The sequence below is a fragment of the Panthera onca genome, chromosome B2, assembly GCF_046562875.1.
Source record: "Panthera onca isolate mPanOnc1 chromosome B2, mPanOnc1 haplotype 2, whole genome shotgun sequence".
Taxonomy (NCBI): Eukaryota; Metazoa; Chordata; class Mammalia; order Carnivora; family Felidae; genus Panthera; species Panthera onca.
Window position 1 is genome coordinate 1,919,516 of NC_138343.1, and position 15,809 is coordinate 1,935,324.

A 15,809-nucleotide genomic window follows, 5' to 3' on the forward strand; every position below is an offset into this window, starting at 1 on the left:
CTGTTCCCTTTTTCACCCTCACATCCCTGTCCGACCCTTCAGTCGCTGGAAGGACGTGCGACAGCGCGTCTCAGGTGCACAGTTGTGCGGGGACGCACGCGAGCGGCCCCCCCCTCCCCACCGTGCCGGGCAGGTGCACAGGGGCGGGGAAGCGCAGCGGGGTTCGGAGGCTGAGGAGCTCTGCTCTCCCGACCCTGTAGCACGGGTCCCTGTAGGTCACTTAGGTCCGTGACGACCGTCCTCGCCCTTCCCTTCCCGGTGGCGGGCGGCCGCGCTCAGTGACTTAAGAGCAGACGCACAGAAAACCTGTTATCTTGCGCGACTCGTCTCTTACGTCGGTTTAAATGTTGCCTCTTTCGAAAGGAGGACCCCTCACACCTTAGATCCGAGGTGGTGACTCCCGCTGACTCGGACTGACGCCCCCCTCCCCCCATGGCCGCTGGACCACCTGCAGATCTGCGCACCTGGGCTCGGCAGGTGCACCTGTCCCGGTGCCCTGGACCCAGCGCGGAGACCCCCGACCTGCAGGGGAGGGGAGCCCAGCGAACCGGGACCAACACGGCGCAGCTACCGCGGAAGTGAAAAGAATCTGGGCAAATACACCTGAGTATTTAGACGAAGTGGACGAAATGTTACAACAGCATGACGTGTCAAGGGAGGTTCGAGAAGGAATATCAAATGTGAATATTCTTAAACGATGAAATATTTTGAATTAGCTGTCAAAAGTCCTACCTAGAAAATTCCGTGTCCCGAGGCTTACCGAGGACTTCTTTAAACTATTCAAAGAAGAAATCAATCTGACCAGACAAAGCTCTTCTGAGGCAGAGCAGGGCCTGGGCCCGGGTCCCCTCGACCCTCCCCACACGGTCCCCGTCGGGGAAGAGAACTGCCCGCCTCCAGCACACCCTGCAGGAACGCGGACGCGGGTGTGGCCACAGGCTGGCCGACCCCGGACCAAAGCCGTCTGCACCCGGAGGGGCCCCAGCGCTGACCTCCCCCCTCTCCCCTCATTGTAACAGTAAATGTCACACCCGGGGTGGAGATCACAGCCAGGGCCCCCCCGCCTCCGCGCGCTCTCTCTTCACCCCTCTCCCGCCCACCTGTCCTGGGGTGAGCCCACCGTCCGTCCGGCCGCCTCCGGGATGCGGGGCAGCAGCCCCAACTCAGGCGAGCCCGACGCTCCTGGTGGGCCGCGCGGGTCAGCTCCTGCTGCGGGGCGAGCCCAGGGCCCGGGGAGGGGACACTTCCACAGTGTAGGGAAGGAGACCCACAATTACGTTTGCAGAAAGCCATAATGAGATTGTCTTCCAGGTAATGTACATTTTATTTTATTTAGTTAATGTACATCTTAAATGGCTTTATAAGGTATAGTTTGCTTAGAATCAACTGCATATATTTAAACATGTGTATGAGTTTGACATAGGTATAGCTCGAGAAGCCATCACTACAATAAAGGTAATGAACACAGGCCACACCCCCAAAAGTGTCCATCAGTGCCCTTTTGTAACCCCTGTCCCCTCCCACACCCACTGCTTCCTGTCAGTATGTTTGTAGTTTTATGAAACATTATAACTTATAGCTTATACAAGTTATACATTATAACTTGTAGTTATCTGGAATTTATGTAAATGAAATCCTACAATATGGGCTCTCTTTACTCTTTCACTCACATCATTATTTTGAGACTCATCCATGATGCTTGTATCAATAATTCACTTCTTTTTATTGCTGGATAGTATTCTGTTCTATGGACATACCACATCTGCCTGTTGGTGGATATCTCCAGTTACGAATAAAGCTGCTATGAACAGTTGCATATAAGCCTTTGTGTGGATATACTCTTTCAGTTTTCCTGAATAAATACCTAGCAGTGGAGTGGCTGGGCCATATGGTAGGTCCATATTTAACGTTTTAAAAAGAAACTGCCCAACCAAGGCTGGTATTACCTTCATACCTAACCTGATGGGGACATTATGAGAAAGGAAGACCATCAGTCAGTCTCCCTCTTGAGCATAGATACAAATTATAATGAAGTTAAGGAACTGAACACAGTCATGTTTAAAATTGTAAGTGATTTTGGTCTTAAGTTTATACCAAGATTACAAGGTTAGTTTATCATTAAAAATTAAATCATTCCTGGGAATGCAAACTGGTGCAGCCACTCTGGAAAACACTATGGAGGTTCCTCAAAAAACTAAAAATAGAACTACCCTATGACCCAGCAATTGCACTACTAGGGATTTATCCAAGGGATACAGGTGTGCTGTTTCAAAGGGACACATGCACCCCCATGTTTATAGCAGCTCTATCAACAATAGCCAAAGTATGGAAAGAGCCCAAATGTCCATCGATGGATAAATGGGTAAAGAAGATGTGGTATATATATACAATGGAGTAGTACTCGGCAATCAAAAAGAATGAAATCTTGCCATTTGCAACAAGGTGGATGGAACTGGAGGGTATTATGCTAAGCGAAATTAGTCAGTCAGAGAAAGACAAATATCATATGATTTCAGTCATTTGAGGACTTCAAGAGACAAAACAGATGAACATAAGGGAAGGGAAACAAAAATAATATAACAACAGGGAGGAGGACAAAACAGAAGAGAGTCATAAATATGGAGAACAAACTGAGGGCTGCTGGAGGGGTTGTGGGAGGGGGGATGGGCTAAATGGGTAAGGAGCGCTAAGGAATCTACTCTTGAAATCATTGTTTCACTATATGCTAACTAATTTGGATGTAAATTTTAAAAATCAGTCAATCAATCATTCCAATTTGCACATTAAGAATGAAAAACCCCCCTCCCCCCAAAAAAGAATGAAGTAAACCCTGCGATCACCTCAATAGAGACAAAAAAAGTACTTGATAAAATTCAGCATTCAGTCATGATCAAAACTACAAGCAGCCTAGCAATAGAAGGCAACTTCTTTAACCTGGCATCTTTGAGAAAGTATAGTCAACATCACCTTAAATGTGAAATATCGAACGTATGTAGAATGAGGACATTCTGTTTGAGCTTGGTAACTAATCAAGGATACCAGCTATAATCATTTCTATTGAAGATTATGGATCTCTGTGTGCCTCATTCATCGCCTTGGGCAGTCATGCCCACACAAGGAATAAAAGGTTAAATGACTGGAAAGGAAGAAAGAAAAGTGTCGTTATTCTCAGATGATGTGATGATATATGAAGGTAAGTTGTTAGATTATATAGATCTATCACAATATACCAGCTCGTAAGATCTAATCGATGTTAATGTACCAGGCCTGAATACACAAAGAGATTGGCTGTAAGCATATGTTACACACGATGATAAAACAAGGGGTTGGAGAATACAACCTTGCTCCCCTCACTTACAATAAGCCCTTTCCTTTTTACTCCACAGCAGCCTGCGAATCCAATAGACAACTTTTATTTATTACAGTTTTCATTGTTTATTTTTTACCAGTTGGTGAAGGCTGCATTTAGGGGCTCTGAGAGAGTGATACAAGGCAAACCGGGAGCAGCTGACGTGGCTGAAACCCTCCTGCTCTGTGTGCCTGCTGGACCCAGTCCCTTCTGTCCCCCTGTCTCCTCTGGGCGCTTTCTGGAGCTGAAGTCCAGGTACAGCTGATTCTGGGCCCAGCTGGGGCTGGTGGGTCGGGAGGCTTTGAAGGCTTTTTTTGAAGACAGAAACCATTTTTCTCTCTAGAATTCTGAGCTCTTCTTGAGGCTTCTAATCTGAGAATAATCGAGCAAGGACACCAAAATGGGCCTCAAAAACCCCAGAGCCCCTCAGAACAGTCATGCAGAGATCTCCCTCTGCCATTGCCCACAGACACTCCGGACTTCAGTCCCACACCACTGCATGATAATAATTCCTGCCTCGTGAGATGAAACATTAATACGTTGTTCCAAAGTACGCCCTGGGTTGTTTTAGACCAGTCTGGGAACACACAGAAGGGGACTTGACTGTCAGGAAAGGGGAAGTTTATATACTCACAGATCCCCGGAAACAGAAGCTGTGGCCTGTCACAAAGGGGAGAGGGGAAGCGCCAGGTCAGTCAAGAGGCAGAGAAGGGGGAGGTGGATGTCGGCTAGAGACTTTACTGTGGTCTCTGTGGGAAGGAGTGTGTGAGACAGGGAGACAGGCTTAAGCACTGGGCAGTTTGGATAAGTTTGGGGGCTGTCCCTGGCTATCTGGTGTCTGGCCCTGGGGTGATGAGGGCAGGATAGTGGACCAGAGCATAAGGGCTTGATTAAGGCAAACGTTTGGAGCCTGGATTCTGGACTGGTTGGTTTGCACAGAAAAGGCATGGGGTTGTTTCCTACCTCTGGGAATTGATTAGCCCGCAGGGACAAGGACAGTCTTTCTCTAGGGTTGCTGAGGTCCCAAGATGTCAAAGCATCAGGAAACACAGAAAATTAAAAATACGATTAACACACATATATAAAGCACTGAGCATGAGGCATGACATTTGGCCTGTCCACAATAAATTATATTTATCATTTACATTATGTATTTTAAGCTCAGAGGGGATAAAGTGATGTGTATGCCACATCATGTGGTTAATAGCAATGGAAGGAACCCAATTTCTGTATTCCTACTTTAGGGCTCACCTGTTGTTACTAGTTCCTAACCATCTATGACATTAACCTTTGCTCCCCTTGTAGAAATTATCTCTTGAGTGGTAAGGAAACTCTTTATGGGCCCGATTTCACTGTTCAGATCAAGTAAAGACTCTGCTTTCCCAGATCTCTGAAGCTCTGGTAAGCTTGTGAGTACCTTCGGAGCATGCCTCCTGCATGAGAAGAGCAAATAGTCCAGATCCTACAGAAAACATGGTAGGCTTACTTCAGAACTCCCAGCTGAAAGTATGACCTATCCCTGTTGCAACCAGGTTAAGAGTAAAAAAAATTGAGGCTGAAAGAGCTTTGCCTACTCACAGGGCCTTAGCTGCCCTGGGCCAGTAGACTACCACTGGAACACTCAGATCCCAGAGTTCTCAGCCTCTCATGACCCAGGTGTCCATTCTGGCTCACATCCTGGTGAGGACAGAGTCCATGGGGCCAGAAGGTGTTGTGGGAGTCTAGGCTTGGAAGATAGGAAGGGGGGAAGGCAGAGAAGGGGGGAATAAGGAAAGATAGAAGAAGATGGGGGGTAAGAAGATGAGAGAAAGAAGCATGCAGGAAGAGAACATCGACATTCACAAGCTGCCTTCCATGTGCCAGCCATCTTCAAATACATCACATTTAATCCTCACTAATCTTCAGGGGGTTATTAGTGTGCCCGTTAGATCAATATGGGAGTCAACACAGAGAGAAAATAAACAATATGTGTCAGTTGGTTTTCCTAAAAATCCCAAGTGTTCCAAAACCACTAATAATAATAATATCTAATGATAAAGACTTTTGGAAGATGGGAAGACAGTAATGCATGAAGGCAGAACACAGAGCTGGAGTACAAGAGAAAGGGAGGGAAGAAAAGCGATGTGGGGAATTCAGGAGCACAGACCTCCGGGATCACGAGGCGTTCCGAAGCCAGCGTCACATAATTTCCCTGAGTGGGGCTTCTGGGTGGCTCTGTCTGTTAAGTATCTAACTTTTGATTTCAGCTCAGGTCATGATCCCACAGTCATGGGATTGAGCCCCCAAGTCAGGCTCTGCACTGAGTGTGGAGCCTGCGGAAGATTCTGTCTCCCTCTCCCTCTCTGCCCCTCCCCCACTCGCATGTGCGCACTCTCTCTCTAAGATAAAATTTTTAATGCCCCTGAGCTAGGGGTGATCTCACGTAGACCTCAGCCTCTTCAAGGAAGAAACCATTTATTAACTAATTTTAAATTCCACACACCCCTCCTGTTATTTGGGATAAAAAATGAACAATTCAATAGTCTCTGCCGTGAGAAGCTTGATGTCAAGGATGTCAACAAGCAGAAGTCCTGCCTTTGCAGCTCTGATCCTGCCGTGATGGCCCCACAGACTGGCTGTGGTGTGTGTGTGGACATGCTTTGTAAAAAGCTTACAGCAGAAAGGAACCGGGGAGAGAGAAACCCACCGTAGCAGGAAAGTGGTACAATATTACCTTGGACTGAAGAAAACAATGCCATTTAACACCCATTTGCTTCGGTCTTCTCCAACAAGGAAAAATCATATTATTTTTTAAAATATTAACTCATTTTATCATCACACAATCTTTTTTTAAAAATTTCTTTAGTAATCTTTATGCCCAATGTGGGGTTCAAACAACCGCCAGATCTGGAGTCACATGTTGTACAAAGTGAGCCAGCTGGGAGCCCCAGAAAAATTATATTTAAAGTGGGAAAAGAAAAGGATTGAAGAGGAATATGAGGCTAAATTGTGAACGAATGCTAGGGACCTTTTTTTTTTTTTTAGGGAACCTTTTACCTACTTGTAGTTTTTAAGGCTATACACCCACTGAAATAGTATCTCAGGATATTAAAAACACCATTAATCCGCTGTAATTCTGTAAGTATTATCTACAAGAAGTCCTAGAGGTATTAAAGTATCCTGAATTTATAAAGAGGCTAAATGAAACTTTGAAGTCTAAAAGGCAACCTTAATGTAGAGATTCTGTGGCTTTGTACGCTTATTTTTTTTTAGCCGGACACGCTGTGAAGGCCTGTGGAGTGTGGTAATCACTGAGGAAAGGCTTAGGTTTACAAAGGACGACCCATAAGACAAACGTAAGTCAAGTAGAATCCTAGCTCTGGGGTCTAGGCTTTCTGTGGACATTTCTTGCTACATTTGAACTGATTTGGTGGAACATATAATATGTGTGCTGATTACATTTGCATGTGATTTCTAACTATCAGTTGATCAGTTATGATCACTGATCAGCTTGACATCCCAAATTGCTATTGACCAGAGGGTGCATTAAACTTGGGAGAAATCAATTGCCCAGCACAATATTGGAGATTAACAGCACCTCATAAAAACAAGGTTCGTGCGTTTTAGTTGACCATAAGCTACACTTTTTTTAAGCTACACTTATTTTTTAAGTAATGCCAAAACTAAAAGCAACTTTGACAAATAATGCATTTCCAGAGTACTTAAGGAATTCCTATAAGTAATAAACAAACCAGAAAAACCCAGAAAAAAAACGGGGAAAACTATTGAGTAGTCACTTCCCCGCAAAGAAAGATGTCTGAAAGATCAGGAAACATGTGAAAAGGTGACAAACTTCAAGTCAGCAGAAAAGTGGAAATTAAAACTTCAATAAGATACTACTGAATGGAAGACTTTTTTTTTAACGTTTTTATTTATTTTTGAGACAGAGAGAGACAGAGCATGAACAGGGGAGGGTCAGAGAGAGGGGGACACGGAATCTGAAACAGGCTCCAGGCTCTGAGCGGTCAGCACAGAGCCCGACGCGGGGCTCGAACTCATGGACCGCGAGATCGTGACCTGAGCCGAAGTCGGCCACTTAACCGACTGAGCCACCCAGGCACCCCCTGAATGGAAGACATTTAAAAAGAGTGAAAATATTAAGTGTTTGCAAGTATACAGAACAACTATAACTCTCCTATAATCATGGACTGTGTCCCCCCAAATTCTTATGCTGAAGCCCTGACCCCCAATATGATGGTATTAGAAGGTGGTGCCCTTGGTATGTTGTTGAGATTATATCATGAAGGTGGAGCTGTCCCATGATGGGATGGGAGCCTTTATAAAAAGAGGAAGAAACACCAGAGTTTCCTCGCCGCCGTGTGGGGACGTACCAAGAAGACAGACACCTGCCAGCTAAGAAGACAGCCCTGCCCACGCTGACATCCTGATCATGGACATCCCAGCCTCCAGAACTGTGAGGAATAAACATCTTAGTCAAGTTGATTAAGACACCTACCTTGTTAGGGTATGTTAACACATGTAACAGAGGCATAGTCCTATAGTCAGAGGGCTGGTACTAGAATTCTTTCTCTTGCACTGTTCTTCCTAAAATGTTATAATTAAAATCAGAGTATTCTAAGGTACTGGACGCAAATAAATGTACGAAAATCAATTGTATCCGTATACACAATAGGCAATTGTAAAAAGAAATAAGATGCATTGATTGTCATAGGACAAATTGCATAAAATGTGTCATATTTAATAATAAATCCAATAAAATAAACAGTATTTAATCTAATGAACCTAAGGGAAATGATGTCTATGAGGTCCATTAGACCTCTATGGAAAAAGCTATGAAAATTTAGTGAGAGAGTTTAAGACCCAAATAAATAGAGATACATACCAAGTCTATGGAATGAAATAGCCAGCACTATAGAGATGTCACATCTCCCAAATTGATCCATAGATTCAAAGCAATTCCAAAATCCTAACTAATTTATATTTAGAAATTGACGAACTCAGTTCTAAAATGTATGTAGAAGTGTAAATGGGCAATTAACTAAGATACGAGTGAGATAAGGAACAAAATGAGAGGATTCATCCATCTGATATTAAGACTCATTCAAAGTTTCAACAGTAATTAGAAGAAGGATGGCATTGGCCGGGATCAGTAAAAAGAGAAATCAAACATAACAACTTGTGCTCATGTGGACACCGGATAGAGAAAGTGGATACTCTACCGATGGGGGGTGGAATGAATTTTAGATAAATAATTCTAGAAAAAATGAACACACATGTATTGACCTGTACTTCATCATATAGGAAAAAAAAAAAAAAAACCTGTTTAAGACTTACACGTAAAAAACAAATATATACAGGTTTTATAAAATTATAAAAAAGAATATATTTGTAAACTTGGGGTAGGGAAGAATTTCATAAACATGCACAACATGACAACAATGAGGAAAAAGATTGGCAAATTTGTCAACATTAATTTTTTCAAGTTTATTTATTTATTTTTAAAGAGAGAGTTGGGGCTCCTGGGTGGCTCAGTTAGTTAAGCGTCCCACTTTAGCTAAGGTCACGATCTCATGGTCTGTGGGTTCCGAGCCCCGCATCAGGCTTTGTGCTGACAGCTCAGAGCCTGGAGTCTGCTTCGGATTCCGTCTCCCTCTCTCTCTGCCCCTCACTCACACTCTGTCTCTCTCCTTCTCTCAAAAAATAAATAAACATTTAAAAAAGAGTGAGGGGCGTCTGGGTGGCTCAATCAGTTGGGTGTCCGACTTCAGCTCGGGTCATGATCTCGAGGTTTGTGAGTTCGAGCCCTGCATAGGGCTCCGTGCTGACAGCGCAGAGCCTGCTTGGAATTCTCTCCCTCCATCCCTCTCCCACTCATTCTTGCTTTCCCTCTCTCTCAAAGCTAAAATAAACATTTTTAAAAAGCTAGCATGAAGGTTAAAAGACAAAAGTAGTAAAAAAAATTTTTTTTTTTAAATGTTTTTATTTATTTTTGAGGCAGAGAGAGACAGAGCATGAGCAGGGGAGGAGCAGAGAGAGAGCAGGAGACACAGACTGGGAAGCAGGCTCCAGGCTCTGAGCCATCAGCACAGAGCCCGACGCGGGGCTCGAACTCACACACCTTGAGATCGTGACCTGAGCCGAAGTCGGACGCTTAACCGACTGAGCCACCCAGGCGCCCCGTAAAAAAAATTTTTTAACTACAATAATTATTTAAAAAAAAAAAGAAAGAGTGTGAAGAAGCGGGGGAGGGGCAGAGAGACAAGAGAGAATCCCAGGCAGGCTCCGCACTGTCAGCTCAGAGCCGGATGCAGGGCTCCATCCCACGAACTGAACCATGAGATTATGACCTGAGCTGATATCAAGAGTCAGATGCTTAACCGACTGAGCCACCCCGGTGCCCCAGATCTTTGTTTTTAATCCAGTATGACAATCTCTGCCATCTGATTGGGTTGTTTAATCCCTTCACAATTAGTGTTATTTTTGATATGGTGGTATTTATATCTGCCCTTTTACTTTTGTTTTCTCTGTGTTGTTCTTGGCAAATACATTTCTCTATGTTATAGAGGTCCAACAATACATTATATATATATATATACATATATATATATATATATGTATATATATAATGTTCTTGGTATCCAGAGTTCTTGGTATCTCAGAACTACTTCAATATGCAAATATGTCTCAATGTGGACATCAGCCCCTTGTCTCCTTATCATGGGTGATAAAGCAAACCAGTACACTTATGAGACGGACAGGCAACACTGGCAAGAATACGGCTAGTCTGTTTGCAAAAGCAGGCAAGGAATGTGGACATTGCCTACTCATTCATACGTCTCCTCACTCTTGAGGTTCAGAAATTCTGACTTGCAACTCTCAGTTCGGTGCAAGGACCCAAGGAGACAGCTTACTCATGGAATAAACGTAAATAGCCCGGGGTCCCCAACGATTTTGGAGTCTCTCACCTGCGGCAAGAGCAGAGAGGACCCGATGCTTAGGACAATGAGAAGATCCCCCAAAGTAATAATCTAATTTATCTTAGGTTCTTATTCTGTGTTAAATGCTTTTATCGGTCATCTACATCTTTGTAACAAACCTTGCCCAAATGTATTGGCTTAAAACAATAATTGTTTTTGGTTTTGATTTTGCAACTCTGCAGGCCCACGGTCGGGACTTTGCTTGTGGCCATTGCCGTGCCTGCAGTCATCGGACAGCGTGGCTAGGACCAGATGGTCCAAAATGTTCCCACCCACATGTCTGGGGAGTCCACTGGACTGGCTGGGATCCAGCGCCCCTCTCTCCATGTGACCGTGCACCCTCTGGGAGGCGAGCTGGAATTTCTTCACAAGGTGGGCCTCAGGGTCCCAAGAGTGGCAAAACCTGTTGAGGCCTCATCTTGGGGCCCCTGCAAAATCATTTCCACAGCATTGTACTGGTCAGTGTCAATCACAAGATCAGCTCACAACCAGGAGGGAGAGAAACAGACCCCACCTCTTGATGGAAGTAGCTGCAAAATCACATTGCGAAGGGACATGCCTGGAGATGGGAGGAATTTGTGGCCGTTTTTAACGGATAATTTATTATGTCCTTTTAACACTGAAAACAACTCTGTGAACAACCTCTATGCTACGACCGTTGTCCGTGTTGGTAAGTAAACTATCTGCTATCCCTTCGTTGCCCAGCGTCCGTCTAAGCTGCTGTGAGCCTGGTTGTGAACCTACACGTGCAGAGAGGGCCGCTCAGTGTGGGCCGCCGCTGTGGACACTCCAAACCGTCACGGCGCCCGGAGAACTGACGCATGTGCACGGGGACCGTCACACACACCCCGGGAAGCTGGGGACTCTGTGTCCAGGATGCCTCCGGTAAAGTTTCAGACCCGGACGGTGAGGTGGGGCCGCACGCGGGTTTCCCGCGCAGCTCGGAGGCGGTGATGGGTCTGTTGGTTTTCTGGGGCTGAGCACCTGCGTCGTCGGCGCCAGCCGCAGGGCCCGCGGGCCCGCGTGGCGAGCGTCCCACCCAAGCCCAGAGCCGCGGAGAAACTAAGGTCAGGGAACGGGTGCAAAGACAGATTTTCCACGGAAATACTTACTAAAAAAAACAACCTGATTTCCTGCAGTTAACAAATCAGACATAGGAGTACTTTTCAGTGGTTTTATAATTTCTGTGCGCACGTGGAGCCTGGGCCTGAGTCTCTGGCGACGGTGAGCAGCTGTCCTGGCGACCGCCGGGAGGAGGCGGCTGCAAAAACGCGGGCGCTGGCCCTGCAGGAGGCTGTCGGGGGATGAGGTCACAGCGGCTCGACAGCACCCCCTCCCCCCCCCAAGGGTCTCCCCACCTATCCCCTGAATTCGCAGGGGCCGCCGTAGCGGGCGCGGTAAAAGTGCTCCAGGTGAGGCTCGAACTCACAACCTCGGCATCGCCCACCGGCCACTGTCTTATAAGTACCGCGCGCTAACCGATTGCGCCACTGGAGCCGTGCGGGAGTGGGGCCGCGGAGGTGGCGTTAATATATGCTTCCGGCCAAAGGCGGCGCCCGCTGCGGAAGCGGGTCGTGCGAGCGAGGCCTCCAGCCGCGGGCGGAAGCCCGGTCCCGGATCCCCGGGGCCGCCGTCGCCGCGGAAGCTGGAGGCTGAGGGTCGCGGTTCCCCGCTCTCGTCCCCGCGGCTTCCCTACACCCAAGCTGGGATTGGAAAGCACTTGAACGACAGGTCACATCGGTCCAAACGGCCACGTGCGACGCAGACTCCGTACCCTCGGAGGAGGCCCCCCCTCCCGCTCCGCCCCCAGGAGCGAATTCCACCTGCGTTTCCAGCTGGGGGTTCCCGCGGGCCTTCCTCCCGCGCCCGGACACCTGTCCTCCCGACCCCTCGCCCCTGTGCTCTAACCCCACGATGTTAAGACACTTCCTACCCCGAAACCTTCGGAGAGCTAATATTTCCTTCAGGAAAAACACTGTTTTGCAAATGCACAGCTGCAACCCTGGCTAAGGAGATGCAGGAAACAATGTGATAATTCCGCGAGAATTTTTCTAAGGTCTCACACACAAACCCATTGTTTCCATGTGTTGTAGCTCATTTCAGACTTTGTTCTCTGAAGGTTTTCCTTGGAGTATTTTTGGAGTGGGCAAGGCTGTAACTACACACACACACACACACACACACACACACTCATACATACCCACATACATACTATATAATATATGCATTTATGTATTTTTTAATTGGTAAAATTATTTCTGCACTTCTCATACATAGTATTGTGCAGGAAACAGTCTTGCATACATATCTGCAGTAACTGTCACATACTCTGTTTAGAGGCAAAGCACCATGGGTAAAGCTGGCCATCCGTCCAGAGCTCTCTACTTATGGGATCTCACTTTCCAATTTTACATTAATTTTTAAAAGTCAGAAGTGTTATCTCCAAAAAATGTGAGAAGAACTGTAAAAAAGTAATCACTTTATTCAATATGACAGTTGTAGAAATGAGTATATTTCCTTTAAGAAATGAAAAACAGGAGAACCTGGCTGGCTCAGGTCATGATCTCAGGGTTTGTAAGTTCGAGTCCCAACATCAGCTCTGTGCTGACAACTCAGAGTCTGGAGCCTGCTTCAGATTCTGTGTCTCCCTCTCTCTGCCCCTCCCCTGCTCCCACTCTGTCTCTCTCTCAAAAATAAATAAATGTTAAAAAAAATTATAAGTGAAAAACTAAAAAGGGGATGCCACTTAACCTGGTTGGGACATCAGTATGGTCCAGCAGGAAGAAGTACTGTGATGAGTTTGGTCTCTCTGACACCAAGAGGACATTCCAGCTCAGGCTTGAACATGCTCCTGTATTCTCAGTGGACAAAGGGTTCACTTCACTGCTGCTTTCCATTCTTTTCCACATTTCACACCAGAAGGTTGGAACAGCCTTTAAAACTTTAACAGGAGCCAATCCAATGTCCACTGATTTCTTCTCAAAAGGCATTTTAACTCATCAGATAGCCCAGCAGTTTCTTTCTCATGAACACTCTAGCCATGACAAAACTCAATAGGACACAGACGAATCCAATGAGTTAGAAGAAGACATCTACTGAGTGTGGGAATGTTTGGTGCCTTTGATCCGTCCAGGATTGTGAAACCTGAGTCCGTCATTCTAAACAGGAATCTGGATGCGAGTCCTTCCACAACATATTGTCCATTAACCCCGTAGGCCAGGAAAGCTACTGGTCTCTGACACCCATGTTCATCTGTCACACAGCCAACACTTGGAGGTTCAGCAATAACACCATAAATTATTCTTCCGGTGATGAGGAAGTAAGACAGAACCACCAGAGCGTACACAGTCATGGCCAACAGCATGTGCACCCAGGGTGGCGTCTTCAGCTTCAGCGGTGCAGCGGTGGGGGGTGGGGGGGTGGGGAATGCAGATTTGAGCTCTAAGAACAGGACTCAGTACAAAGTCTCCATGTTGGTGGTGGCAGGGGCGGCTCCTGACCTGCTGTATTATTTTATTTTTATTTAGCACTATAACGTAAACTATTTCCAGTGATGGGCAAGCTAAAGGAAGCACTTATATAGCCCTTGCTATTGGGTTGGACCTGTTACTCCACATTATTACGCACTTGCACAATGTTCAGTCCATCCACTGATATACCACAGTTTAATCAATGCTGCCGGATGTCTTTCCCTGTTTTCTGATGAAGAGAATATTTGGTGCTGAGGTACATTTTACAGTGTAAGGACCAGCGCTCCAGAACAGAGACTTTCCTTCTGATCCCTTGTCTTCTCTTCCTGGGAGTAGCCCAGCCTGAGCTAAAGAGCTAGCTCAGGACTTGGTCCTGGGGAAGGGCCAAACGTCTGACCAACCCATTGTCCGCCTCTTGTCTCTGACCCCAAAACCATAAACACTGTCTTCTGAGTAGGAATGTGGCCTTCCTAGCTGAAAAGTCAGTCTCTGACCCTTCCCAAAGGATCGATGTCCTTAACTCTAAACAAATGTAGATATTCTCTGAGCCAGGTTTGGGGATAAGATGATAGTGTTGGGATGTATAGAAAGTGTAATGAGTCAAGGGTAAGATTTTATTATGGTGTTCAGATGATTTTTTTAAACTAATGATTCCAAAAAAGGTCATACTAAATCTCATTTCCACATATTTCTTTAAAGAATCACAGGGTGTAAATTAATGTTTTCTAACAAAGATACCACATTAGGTGCAATGGTTTCAATTAGGGCTATTCCTCGGTGTAGATCGTGGTAGGCAGTCCACTGTCATTTTCCAGACTCTTTCTTTTACTCTTTGTAGGGAACAAACTGGTGCATTAAGTGGAGATACTATAGGGATCCTGAATATATAGTAGGGATCCCCTACTATAGGGATCCATTATGGTCCATCTGTCACGGTCCCTGGGAGGATGGTTTCCATTCACCTGAATGGCTTCATTTCCTGGCCCAGCTGGGAACTGGGGAGTCAGCCTCAGGCCTTCCTCTCGGCTTCTCCTACTGTGATAGTTCCTTAGACCACATGCCAAGAAGTCAATGTAGTGGTTACGCCAACTCCCACAAATACCATTCTAATTGTACATTTGGGGACAGGAGAAATTTCCGCCCCATGGATCCATGGCCTTAGTGGATGAACCAGCCCTGGGCCAGGACTCCATTTGCTGCCTGGACCCTGTAGCCTCCATTCTAACCAGGGGCCATGATGACACAGTGGGCCTTCTAGTATCAATGTCAAGTTGGACCTTATTTAAAACAGTCCTTGAAATGTAAGGGTGTTTCTCTTTCTTGAGTTTATGGCTGCTGAGTGAATGGTCACAAGTCCCTTTAGGGAAGGAATGGGGAAATTATATTCTCTATATTTGTGGTGCTGTTGCAGGGTCCCACTTCCTCAGGACTTGGCTTTTCCTCTGGTTCAAGATCAGAGCTGAGCAAGGTATGCTGGTTTTGTTTTTAATTGGGGCTGCTGCCCTCAGTCTACTGGTTATGTATTCTAGGTTCTTCTGACTATGCAGACAATGATACCTTGTTGGCTGTTCATCTCCCTTGCTTCTAGGGATGCCGTGTTCTATTAATCATCTCCGACACTCTACAGAGTTGCCTGCCCCCACCCCCACCACCCCCCACACAGATTCTGATGTATGAGTGCCGCCATCTCTGGCCCGAGTCATTTCAGGACCCTATAATCCGCATCGTTAACAGCGAGGACACTTCTGTAGCAGAATCTCTCATCAACCACACTCACCACACACTTCTCCGTGATCCTGCACATTCTTTTTTGTTTTCAAACTCCTGCAATACTTTGTCTTCAGTGACTTTCCAGCATTACTTTTCGGAGCTTTTGATCCCTCCTTTCTGTCATTAGACACAATAGTCCTGGCATTTCTACCTCAGTTGATGAGGGCCATTTCTTTGTCCAAACAGGAGAATCCTAACGGTGTGTTGGTTCTTGCCAATGTGTAAAACCTCTGCACTTGGTGA

At 46.0% G+C, this 15,809-nt stretch overlaps 1 non-coding gene across 1 annotated transcript; it reads right to left on the bottom strand.

Annotated features, from left to right (window-relative positions):
• Positions 1–11,730: 11,730 nt before the first annotated feature.
• TRNAI-UAU (transfer RNA isoleucine (anticodon UAU)) lies at positions 11,731–11,823 on the bottom strand. The gene is given in 2 exon segments: positions 11,731–11,766; positions 11,786–11,823. It is a non-coding gene; the product is annotated as a tRNA-Ile (tRNA).
• Positions 11,824–15,809: the final 3,986 nt, after the last annotated feature.